At 38.1% G+C, this 10,861-nt stretch overlaps 1 long non-coding RNA gene across 1 annotated transcript; it reads left to right on the top strand.

The window, feature by feature from the left end:
• Window positions 1–555: 555 nt before the first annotated feature.
• On the top strand, window positions 556–2,850 carry LOC147409997 (uncharacterized). The gene is made up of 3 exons (XR_015183364.1): window positions 556–1,603; window positions 1,856–1,941; window positions 2,413–2,850. It is a non-coding gene; the product is annotated as an uncharacterized LOC147409997 (long non-coding RNA).
• The last annotated feature ends 8,011 nt before the right edge of the window (window positions 2,851–10,861 follow it).

Raw genomic sequence — 10,861 nt, 5'->3', positions numbered from 1 at the left:
GTAGAACTGTTCTTCCTTCAACCTTATCACTTTAGCATCCTTTCTCGATCCAATCAAACTTATTGAATCCTTCTCCTCTTCAAATTCTTCCTATTTCTTCTTTATTTATTCCAACTCTTCTATTTTTTTTCTTGTTACTTTTGCACAGCCGTAGGAACAAAGACACAAGCACACCAGCCCATGTATGCTCTTCTTTCTTCTTCCTTCTATCTCTCCCATCCTTGGTATGTATCGCCCCTTTTAGAGCAGCCTCTCTTTGACCCAATGTTGCTTCCTTTCTGCTCAACAATTTGGCTTCTAAAGACACGCCTTCTCCAAGAAAACAACAGTCGGCAGGTACGTCTTCTCCTCTTCATCTTCATTCTTAATTTTTTTTTATTATTACTAACTACCCACATCAATGGCAACAGCAAGGTCTGGGCAAGTTGCTTGACAAATGAGAAGATAACGAAGACGACAGTAGTGGCGTATCTGAGAGCCATGCAAATCGCTAACTTTATTCATGGACTTCCTCATGATGGATACTTTAGCCAGCTGTTCAGCACTCTCCAAGCTGATGTTGGAGTAAGAAGCTCCCCATTCTCATCAAGAAAAATTGCCTCTATATCACTCATTCTCCTCCGTTGGATCTGCTGAAGTTGCTGCTGATGGTGATGCTGCCTACGCCAATATAGCTCTTTCGATTCGTCTTCCAAGCCGCGGAGATACTTATCAGAGGTGATTGTGTTTGATTGTAGTAACAACGCACGAGCCGAAGAAAGTACATGGTGCTCTCTAGATAAGTCGTTATGTTCCACTAATAGCCAAGCCTCGGCTACATCGTGAGTAGTGAGGAAGAGGTTTCTTAGCCGTATGATCTTTGGATCCGAGGATCCAACGACGCGAAGTTGGGGGATTAACAAAGTTTGTTCTTTGCTGAAGATGATCTCTTGAACCGTTGGATCTTGGTAATTGCATCGGACGGTCATAACATGATGGGCTCCAACTAGAACTGTAGGAACTTTCAATTTTACCAATGAGAGATGGTTATTAGGCAACAATATAGCAGCCACGGAGGGTTGCGGTGATGAACAATTGCTTTTTCATCTCTCTAACCTCCTTATTTCCTCTTAGAATAGATTTGTCTATGTTAACAACAGCAACATAGATGATGGCAAAGGTAGTTGTGGTGGATGAAGACCAAACTGAATTTTGGGTTTGAAAATCCATCCCACACGATGACACATGGTGGTTTGTTGATCTTCAACAACATCATGATCAATTCGCATATTCTTCTTATTTTTATTATTATTATTTTTTTCATGGGCAGAACATGCAGATGAGATGAAATAAGATCGTAGTCATTATGTTCACGATTGACAGAATTGGGTGATTGACTTTCAACTTTTTCATTGTAAATCAGACTTCGAAGGAAAGCTTGTAAAGCCATATGGGGCAGAACTAGTAAATGGGTATGAGACTTGAGTAATCAAAAGACACCAAGCCCATTAAAGGTTTCTTTGAGCTTAATTACTTAAACTTCAAAGTTGGGTTTGTTGTACATGTGTTCTCATATTCAACGAAGAAAAAGATCTCACACTTCTCTGTCACAAAATGGAAAAAAGTAAGTGCATTCTCTTCCAAAACTTTTCAACAAGATTTCTAAATACACACAATGGATTTAATTTAAAATCCATGTTTCACGCCTTAATATCTTCGACATTCAGGATTTTTTTTTTGGTCACTAAAATGTGGTGATTGAAAATAACATTCAACTTCTTTTTCATCAATTTATGCACCAACGAATACTTGAATATTGTGCATCACAGTCCAATCTAATGCTAAAATTTCTTTATGATTTCTCTTTTTCTTACAGATCCAAGACTATCAATAGCATTGATATAAAAAATTGATTCTTTTGAACCAATTGCAACTCGACTACAGCTTTGAAACCAAAGGAAGGTATGGACTTTAGTCATTCCTCCCCTATTTTTTTAAACTTTGCCATCTTTGCATTTCCTTTCTTTTGAATTATAGCCATAATTACAAATTGAGAACTTACAACCCTTGTCAGCCAATTTCTGAAATATTTATCAGTTAGTCTGCTTAACGGCAGACAATGTTGAATTGTTAAAAGCGTTGCGTGATAAAAGATATACACGCAGAAGAACCATGCGACGAACTATTTGTCCAACTAGTTGGCCAATCTCTAGTGCAGCTGTTCATCAGTAGTGCTTAGGAGGTGACAACGCCTACTGGCTGACAAACGTCAACTGACTTATAGAATCACGAGATACAAGATTTGTATACACAAAAGAACCATCCGACGAACTATTTGTCCAGCTAGTTGGCCAATCTCTAGCGCAGCTATTCATCAGTATTGCTTAGGAGGTGATAACGTCAACTGGTTAACAAACGTCAACTAGCTTGCAGAATCACAGGACTCAAGATTTGTATACGCAGAAGAACCATGCGACGAATTATTTGTCCAGCTAGTTGGCCAATCTCTAGCGCAGCTATTCATCAACAGTACTTAAGATGTGACAACGTCAACTGGCTTGCAGAATTACGGGACACAAGATTTGTATATGTAGAAGAACCATGCAAAAAACTATTTGTCCAGTTAGTTGGCCAATCTCTAGCGCAGTTGTTCATCAGTAGTGCTTAGGAGGTGATAATGTCAACTGGCTGACAAACGTCAACTGGCTAAAAGAATCATGTGACGAACTATTTGTATAGTCGGTTGGCAAAACTCTAGCGTCAAAGCATTATTGGGCATGATTTTTATTTTAGATTGATGTGGTTGAACCTGAAGTAATTTTACAGGATGCCTATGTACCCAAAATGGGATCAAACCATAATGTAGTTCAGATGGATAATATTCTAAGTTTTGTCTAGATCGCCTTCTCGGGTTTTCAATCTAGCGAGCTCAAAATTTTTTTTGACCGTTCACAATTTTAACTCATGCGGGCAGGAGTATCATGTAGTTTAAACTCATACGATAATGAGCATTATCAAACAGTTTAGGCTTGTGCCGAGAAGCAGTGTCAAATAGTTTAGGCTTGTGCTGGGGAGTATTGTCAAACAGTTTAGGCTCGTGCTGGGGATCATTGTCAAAAGCTCGTGCTGGGGAGTATTGTCAAACAGTTTAGGCTCGTGCTGGGGAGCATCGTCAAATAGTTTAGGCTCGTGCTAGGGAGCGTCGTCAAACAGTTTAGGCTCGTACCGATGAGCATCATTCTTTTAAGCATAGTATCGTTTGAGGAATTTACCGTTGATTGAACCAAGACGTAATCCTTTTGGTGTTACAAGAAGGTATGCACCATTAGTGTATACTTCTTTTACTACATGAGGCATATCCCATTTTGGATCAAACTTCTTTCTAGAACGATGTGAGAAGATGATGGTCGTTGTACAGTGAAAACTAAATCACCAACTTGAAAAGAACGTGGTCGAACTTTCTTATTGAATGCACGTGATAGACGGGCTTAGTAACACTTTAGTTATTGTTGTGCTTCCAATCTCCTTTTGTCCAATGCTTCAAGTTCAGCTAGACGTTGCTTGGCATTCTCATCGCAAGTTAGACCTTCTTGGATTGCAATCCTTAATGAAGGTATCTGACATTTCAAAGGGAGAATAGCTTCAACTCCATAAACCAATGAGTAAGGTGTGACTTGCGTGGGGGTACGGTATGAGGTTCTGTATGCCCAAGTAATTCTCCAATTCATTCATGCTAATCTTTTTTCGATTTTGAGACAACCTTTTCAAGAAGTTTGTAGAGAGTTTTGTTGAAGGCTTCGACAAGTCCATTTGCCGCAGTATTTTACATTGTAGAGCATCTCTGCTTGATGTTAAACTTCATGCAGAATTGATCCATCAGTGTATTGCTAAAAGATTTCTCATTATCTATCATGATATATCGTAGAATGTCGTAACGGAAGATGATATTATTTTTGATGAAATCGATTACCGTTTCTTTCTTGACCTCTCGAAGGGGAGCTACTTCAGTCTACTTAGAAAAGTAATCAGTTGCGACAAGAATATAAAGATGTTGTCTTGAGGATTTTGGGAGTGGTCCAACGATATCAAGTCCCCACCCGTCAAAGGGCCAAGATGCGATTGTAGGATACAATGGCTCCGGTGGTTGACGAATGTAATCCCCATGAAATTGGCAAGTTTTACACCTTTTTGCATGGTCTAAAGAATCTTTCACCATAGTAGGCTAGTAGAATCCTATCCTCTTCAGACTATGATGGAGTTTTGGCCTTGACTGATGTGAATTGCACACTCTAGAGTGTACTTCTTCTAAAGCATCTTGGATTTCATCATCTCCAATACATCTCATTAAGATATCATCGAAAGAGCGACGATATAACTTATCGTTGAAATATAAAACCCTACGATGTATCTCAATTTTGTATTTTTGATCGTCTGGCAACTTCTCATGCTGTAGATAGTCAATAAGTGGTTGTCTCCAATCTTTGACTTCGATTATTTTGATGGTGTTTGCTTCGTGCACATCGTAATTTTCCTCTATCAAAGGAGGTAGTACCTACCTATGGAAAATAGGGATACTCATTGTCTATCCTTCTAGCATAGCCAAACTTGCAGCAAAACTAGCTAAAGTATCAGCCTACTTATTTTCAGCTCTCGGTATATGCCTAGTGATGACGTCTTCAAATTGACTTATCAATTGTACTAAATAATGGTGATAAGGCACTAACTCATGCTTTCGAACGTCATACTCTATTGAGAGTTTGTTAATGACAAGTTGTGAGTCCCCATATATATAGAGTTGGTGTAACTTTATCTCTAACCCAAGTTCTAAACCAATGATCAGAGATTGGTATTCTACAACATTGATTGAACATAGTTTCATCAAGGCAAATGAGAATGACAATACTTCATTTTGTGGGGTGATAAAAATTACACCTGCCCCCGCTCAATCTTTTCTAGCGGCCCCATCAAAGAACATTCTCTAAGCTGGAAGTACATCAATAGAGAATACTTCTTCACCAGACAAGTCATGAGATAATTCCCATTCAGCAGAAATAGGATGACAAGAAAGTCGACTAATACTTGCCCTTTTACAGTCTTTTGAGGGATGTAAATAATCTTGAATTTTGATAAAAGAAGGGCCCATTTAACTAGTTTTCTCGACAAGACTGGCCTTGTCATGTACTTGAGTGGATTAGCTCGTGTAGTGACTCGGATTGTGTGCGATAACATATAATGCCAGAGTTTCTTTGTGGCAAAGATAAGCGCTAAACATGTCTTCTCGATGGGTGAATAGTTTACTTCTGCTCCAACAAGAGTTCAACTCAAGTAGTAGAGTGCACATCCTTTTCCTTCGTCATTTTCTTGAGCCAACAATGCTCCTAGTGACATTTTTTGTGCATTAATATAAAGAATCAGTGGCTTTTCAAGAATTGGTGCAGAAAGAACAGGAGGCTTGAGAAGATACTCCTTGATGCTTTTCAGAGCATTCTCACAAACTTCATCCCATTCAAATGATGTATTTTTCTTCATCAATCGACTGAAGGGATGACAACGCCTAGCTAAGTTTGAAATGAACCTACAAATGTAAGCAAGTTGGCCTTGTAGACTTTTGAGTTCATGAATGTTCTTTGGTGCCGGCATATTTAGAATGACTTCAATCTTGTTTTGATCGATTTCAATACCGCGATGCCGAATCACGAATCCCAAAAAATTACCCGAGGTAACTCCAAAAGCTCATTTTAATGGATTCATCTTGAGCTGGTACCGTCGTAATCTGTCGAAGGTGTCACGTACATGTTGTAAGTGATATTCTCTTTTCTTAGACTTTACTACTAGATCATCAATGTAACATTCGACCTTGTCATGTAGCATGTCATCAAAGATCTTCTACATAGATTGCTGGTAAGTGACACTAGCATTCTTAAGTCCAAAAGACATAACTTTGTAACAATATATACCTTTTGGGGTACGAAAGGTTGTAAGCTCCTTGTCTTTTGAGACATTCGAATTTGATTGTAACCAGAAGATCCATTCATGAAAGATAAAGTTTGATGTCCTGTAGTCTCATCAACCATAAGCTCTATGATTGGGAGTGAAAAATCATCTTTTGGATATGCATTATTCAAGTCGCGAAAATCGACACATACTCAAATATGTTAATTCTTCTTTCTTACTGGAACTATGTTAGAAATCCAGGTTGGATACTTTACTTCTCGGATGAAGCTAGCTTCGATCAATTTATTGACATCTGTCTCAATTTGTGGTATCAATTTTGGTCGAAAACGACGTTGTGCCTGTTTTATTGGACGAATTTCGTATTTAACTACGAGCTGATGAACAACGATTTTTGGGTCAAGTCCTGGCATTTCTTTGTAAGTCCAAGCAAAGACATCTTGGTATTCATGTAGCAACTTGAAGTACTCAGCTTCTTCATTCTGGTTTAGAAGAGTGCTGACGAACGTGGGTCGCGGCTCTTCAATTATCCCAAGATTTATTTCTTTCAATTCGTTGACAGTGGCTTGTCCACCTTCTTCAAAGACCGGTGGAGTATTTTTGAGTTCTTCATCTGACGACGTAGAATCTTCTTCAGGGAATTCCTCAATGGTAATATGATTTATCGAAATAACATCTTCAGAATTGTCTGTTCCAACAGTTGAAGCTCGGTTGTTGCTCATTTGGTTTGTAAGGATGATGGTGCGTCGCTTCACAACCAATGCATCTGATATCAAGACTTCTAAAGCTGCTTGTTGTTTCATGCGAGATGGAATAGTGCTATGCAAGCCCCTACTATCTTTATGCTCCACATATTTATTTCTTTGCTTAGGTCGACGTCGCGATTCTCTTTGTATTTTTACTCCAACATTCTGACCAAGTCTAGATAGAGCAGACGTACGATGTTCATGAATTTGTACATCATGATGATCATCTAAAGTTTTCAATCGATCAAATATCGACGTGGTCGAGATGTGACCACCAATTCGATCAAAGACCGATGTTCGTGGAACTGGTGTTTCTTTTACAAACTCATCGATGACTTTTACTGTAGTATGATGTGAAGAAACAGTCTTCATTTTAGAAATTTTGATTGGAGCCTCTAGCGTATACCCTAGCCCTGTTCATGTGAATGAAACTCTTTCTCCAGCTAAAACGAGTTTGACTTGTGTTGCAGTTAAACCATGAATTTGATTAGTTTGTAGTAGTTCACCCAATCGCACAAGTTCACCTTTTTCATAATTGACAATCTTGAATAACTTTGAAGTTTTAGGACTGAACCAACTTTTGGACTCTACTTTTGCAATGTTCTCTTCATGGTTATTTGTGATTGATGTAATTGGGACAACATTTTCTACGGGTGTCCTTACTATGTAAGATTTTTAGAGAAGTATAAATGAAAAGGTTAACTCTTCTTTTAACGTCTCCAATTCAATTTTAGAGATAGAAGGCTTGGTCTTTAAATAAATCTCTTCGAAAGGTGATTGTCCCGACTTCCATCTCGATTTCGACACGTAACGAAGCATTGAGGTTGGCAACACGATTGTGGATGACACGTCCACCATTGATTGACCCACATTGATCTGTCAAGTTTCTTGTTCTTGCTTCTTACTTCGTTCTTTCTAAAGTAGAGGACCAAGAGAAATCTCCTCGGCATCATTCATAGTATGATTTCCTTTGTCGGGTTTTTGCTTACTAGAAGGAGGTACCGAAACTAGAAGTATTTTTTGAATGACGTCACCTCCATAATAAAATTTCACATCTACAAAATATGTTTCTGTCTTGTCAAACGGTTGATCTTCGGTCATTACACGTTTCTACATACCATCTTGGTAATACTTGAAGCATTGATGTAACGTGGATGGTATTACCCCAATTTCATGCAGCCACGGTCGGTCGAGAAGCAAGTGATATGAAGTTTTACAATCAATCACGTGAAAGAGCGTTGTTAACTCCAAATCTGCAATAGAGAGCTTGACTCTTATCATGCCGATCGCTCTTTGACCTCCTAAGTTGAAACCTTGAATCATTAAATTACTGCGAGTAAGTTGATCCGATGAGATGCTAACTTGTTTTATAGTACGAATTGACATGATGTTGACCGCAGAACCACAATTCAGGAGGATTTTTTGAATTTTAGTTTCCCTCACATAACCTGTAACATAAAAAAGCCTATTGTGAGGTCGAGACTCCAATTAGAGATCCTTGTCAGTGAAGGTGATGATTGTAGCCATGCACAGATTGTCTTCTCGTGGATCTATGTTGGGTTGAACTTCCTACTTTGATTCAGTTGAGTTTTGCTTTGAAGCATATTGAACCTTTTGGAGTTCATTGGAGAAATCCAAGTCAACCTGCAAATCTTTCATTTTCGAGGTGATATTGTCTTTCTCAAGTTTTTATCTCCATCACTGGAAGTAGTAAGATATTTTTCTGACCTACTATCGGTATCATCTTCTAGCACCTCTGCTTCCACTTGGTGACATGAAACCGTGTAGATTCCTTCAAGAGCTTCCTTGGTAAGAATTTTAAAAGAGTAACTGGCACACGGGGATATTGTTGAAGGATGTCTTTAGGGTTTGCGGGCGGAACTCGGAAAGCCTTCTTCTTTGTTGTCCTCTTTCGTTTTTTCGATCCTGTATTTGGTTTTGACTTTCTTATCTTTTTCTTTAGCTTTGAAGTAGAAAGAGTCGGCACGTATGTAAGACATCTTTTTCGACGAGTGACAATTGTGTACCCTTCTTCATCAACTGAAGTAGACTGTGAGATACTCGACTTTGAATTTGAAGTCAGATGAGATTGTTGTCCTTGTTGAAGTGAAGTGGGAAATGTGATGATCTTTATTTGATTTGACCTTGCCTCCAGCGTGGGATAGGCTTTTTCAACATCAGAATGTATGGACATGGGTTGTGGTGGTTGAGGTAGAACTTTTGAGATTTGAGAAAATGGAATCTGTGTTGCATACTGATTTGCCAAGAATATTGGATCAAAAGATCCAAAGGTGACAGATGTCATGTTGGAAGTAGCAACATTTTTGACACAGTCAAGTTCAATTTTTTCTTGACATGCCAAATCCATGATTTTCTCCTTAAAGACGAAGCATTTTTCAATCGGGTGACTAATCACCCTATGATAACGACAATACCTCGGATTATTGTCGCGACCTGCTTCTCCGGGTCGTTTGGGTATTGGAAGTTCGATGAGCTTTAATTTCAATAGTTCTTCAAACATGCCAAAACATCAACATTAAGAAAATGGTATTCCTTCACCTCAAGTTCTTTGAGAGTTTTCCAACCTTTTCTTTTTTCTTGTGTTGAATCAGTTTTTGGTTGATCTTCTCTTCTCTTACTTGTGATCTTGACAGGTTTGCTGGTGGTGGTAGATAAAACTTCTTTAGTTTTGAAGGACTTGCCATCCTTCTTTTCTTGCCTTCGAGACTCGTTTGGTCATGGAGTCTGATGCATAGCTATACTCTGGTCCATGTCGTACTGAAAGCGCCCTCGATCCACGGGGTACGCGGATCCGCTTTTGACCCTTGAGGTTTAGGAGTCGCCACCTAGTATTATGGTCTAGGAACCAAACTGACTCTAAAATGGATAAAAAAATTAATCTACTATAGAAAATCTGAATCCGGGGATCATGTTACGGGGTTGGAAGGTGTTAGACACCAACCCCGCCCGGCCAATGCCGGTCTCTACTTATCCCAAGTAAGACTACATTGCTAATGACCAAAACCTAGATAAAAAAATAGAAAAATGTTACCTTCGATACGCAAAGGTTCTATTCCCTCAGATCTGGTGAAACTGCTCCTTGTACTGTACTCCTTGCTTTGTTCTGTCTCTGGATCTGATTTCTGATCTCTGAGGCAAGGTATCTCCTTCTTGGATATGGATGCTTTTAATTTATTATGAATTTTTAGGGTGTTTTTTTGAAAGATTTCTAGGTGTTTTTTAGGTTAAAATCGAAGTAGGGGTGTTAGGGAAGGAGTTGGAGCTCCAAAATTAGGGTTTTGGGGAGGTTGTGGAGGCTTCTTCACCTATTTTTTCTAGGGTTTTTTCTTTTATACGAAAATAGGGTGTGGAGGCTCCTATTTATAAAGTTTTTTAGGAGAATTAGGGTTTGATTAGGGTTTCTTTTAGGGTTTCAATTAGGGTTTAGACTTTGGTCTCATGAGATGGACTTAATCTTTAGGGTTTTAATTTAGGATTTTGACTTTAGTCTTATGAATTGACTTGATTAATTTAGATTAGGGTTTTGACTTTTAGTCTCATGAGATTGACTTGATTAGTTTAGATTAGGGTTTTGATTTAGGGTTTTGACTTTAGTCTTATGAGATTAACTTTAATATTTTGACTTTAGTCTTTCTTGTTGGCTTTTAATATCTTGACTTTTGTCTTTCTTGGTTGACTTTTAATATCTTGACTTTAGTCTTACTTGATTGACTTTAATGTTTCAATTTACGATATATAATGATTTATTTATTAATTTCAAAATTTTTAATTATTAAAGTTGTAAAATAACCGTTTTGCCCTCGGAGAGATTTTTTACGTTTTAAGTCATTTTTCAATGGTCCAGGATATTTTGGAATCAGTTTTTCATAAGGAATTCAATGGGAATGTTGGTGTTTATCATTTATAAAAAATTTTGTGTGAAATGATCGTGAACTTTATGAGGGGTATTTTCGTAATTTTGTCAAATTCTGTGAAAATTAGCAAAATGATTTATTTGATTTCGATTTGTTATTTTATGTGTTTGAATGGGTTTTTCTAAGCGTAATGTAGGCTCTAGGGTTGTTTTGATGTTAGGGGTATTTTGATAATTTGGTCATTTTTAGTGATTTTTATCGTGAAGCTTCTTTTTGGTCTGCAAAATGATGATTTCTATGTTCCTGGGG

This window comes from Akebia trifoliata, chromosome 2 (assembly GCF_017979445.1).
Source record: "Akebia trifoliata isolate Shusen 1 chromosome 2, ASM1797944v1, whole genome shotgun sequence".
Lineage (NCBI taxonomy): Eukaryota > Viridiplantae > Streptophyta > Magnoliopsida > Ranunculales > Lardizabalaceae > Akebia > Akebia trifoliata.
The sequence above is the reverse complement of the archived record's forward strand: the minus strand, read 5'-3'. Positions and strand labels throughout refer to the sequence as shown.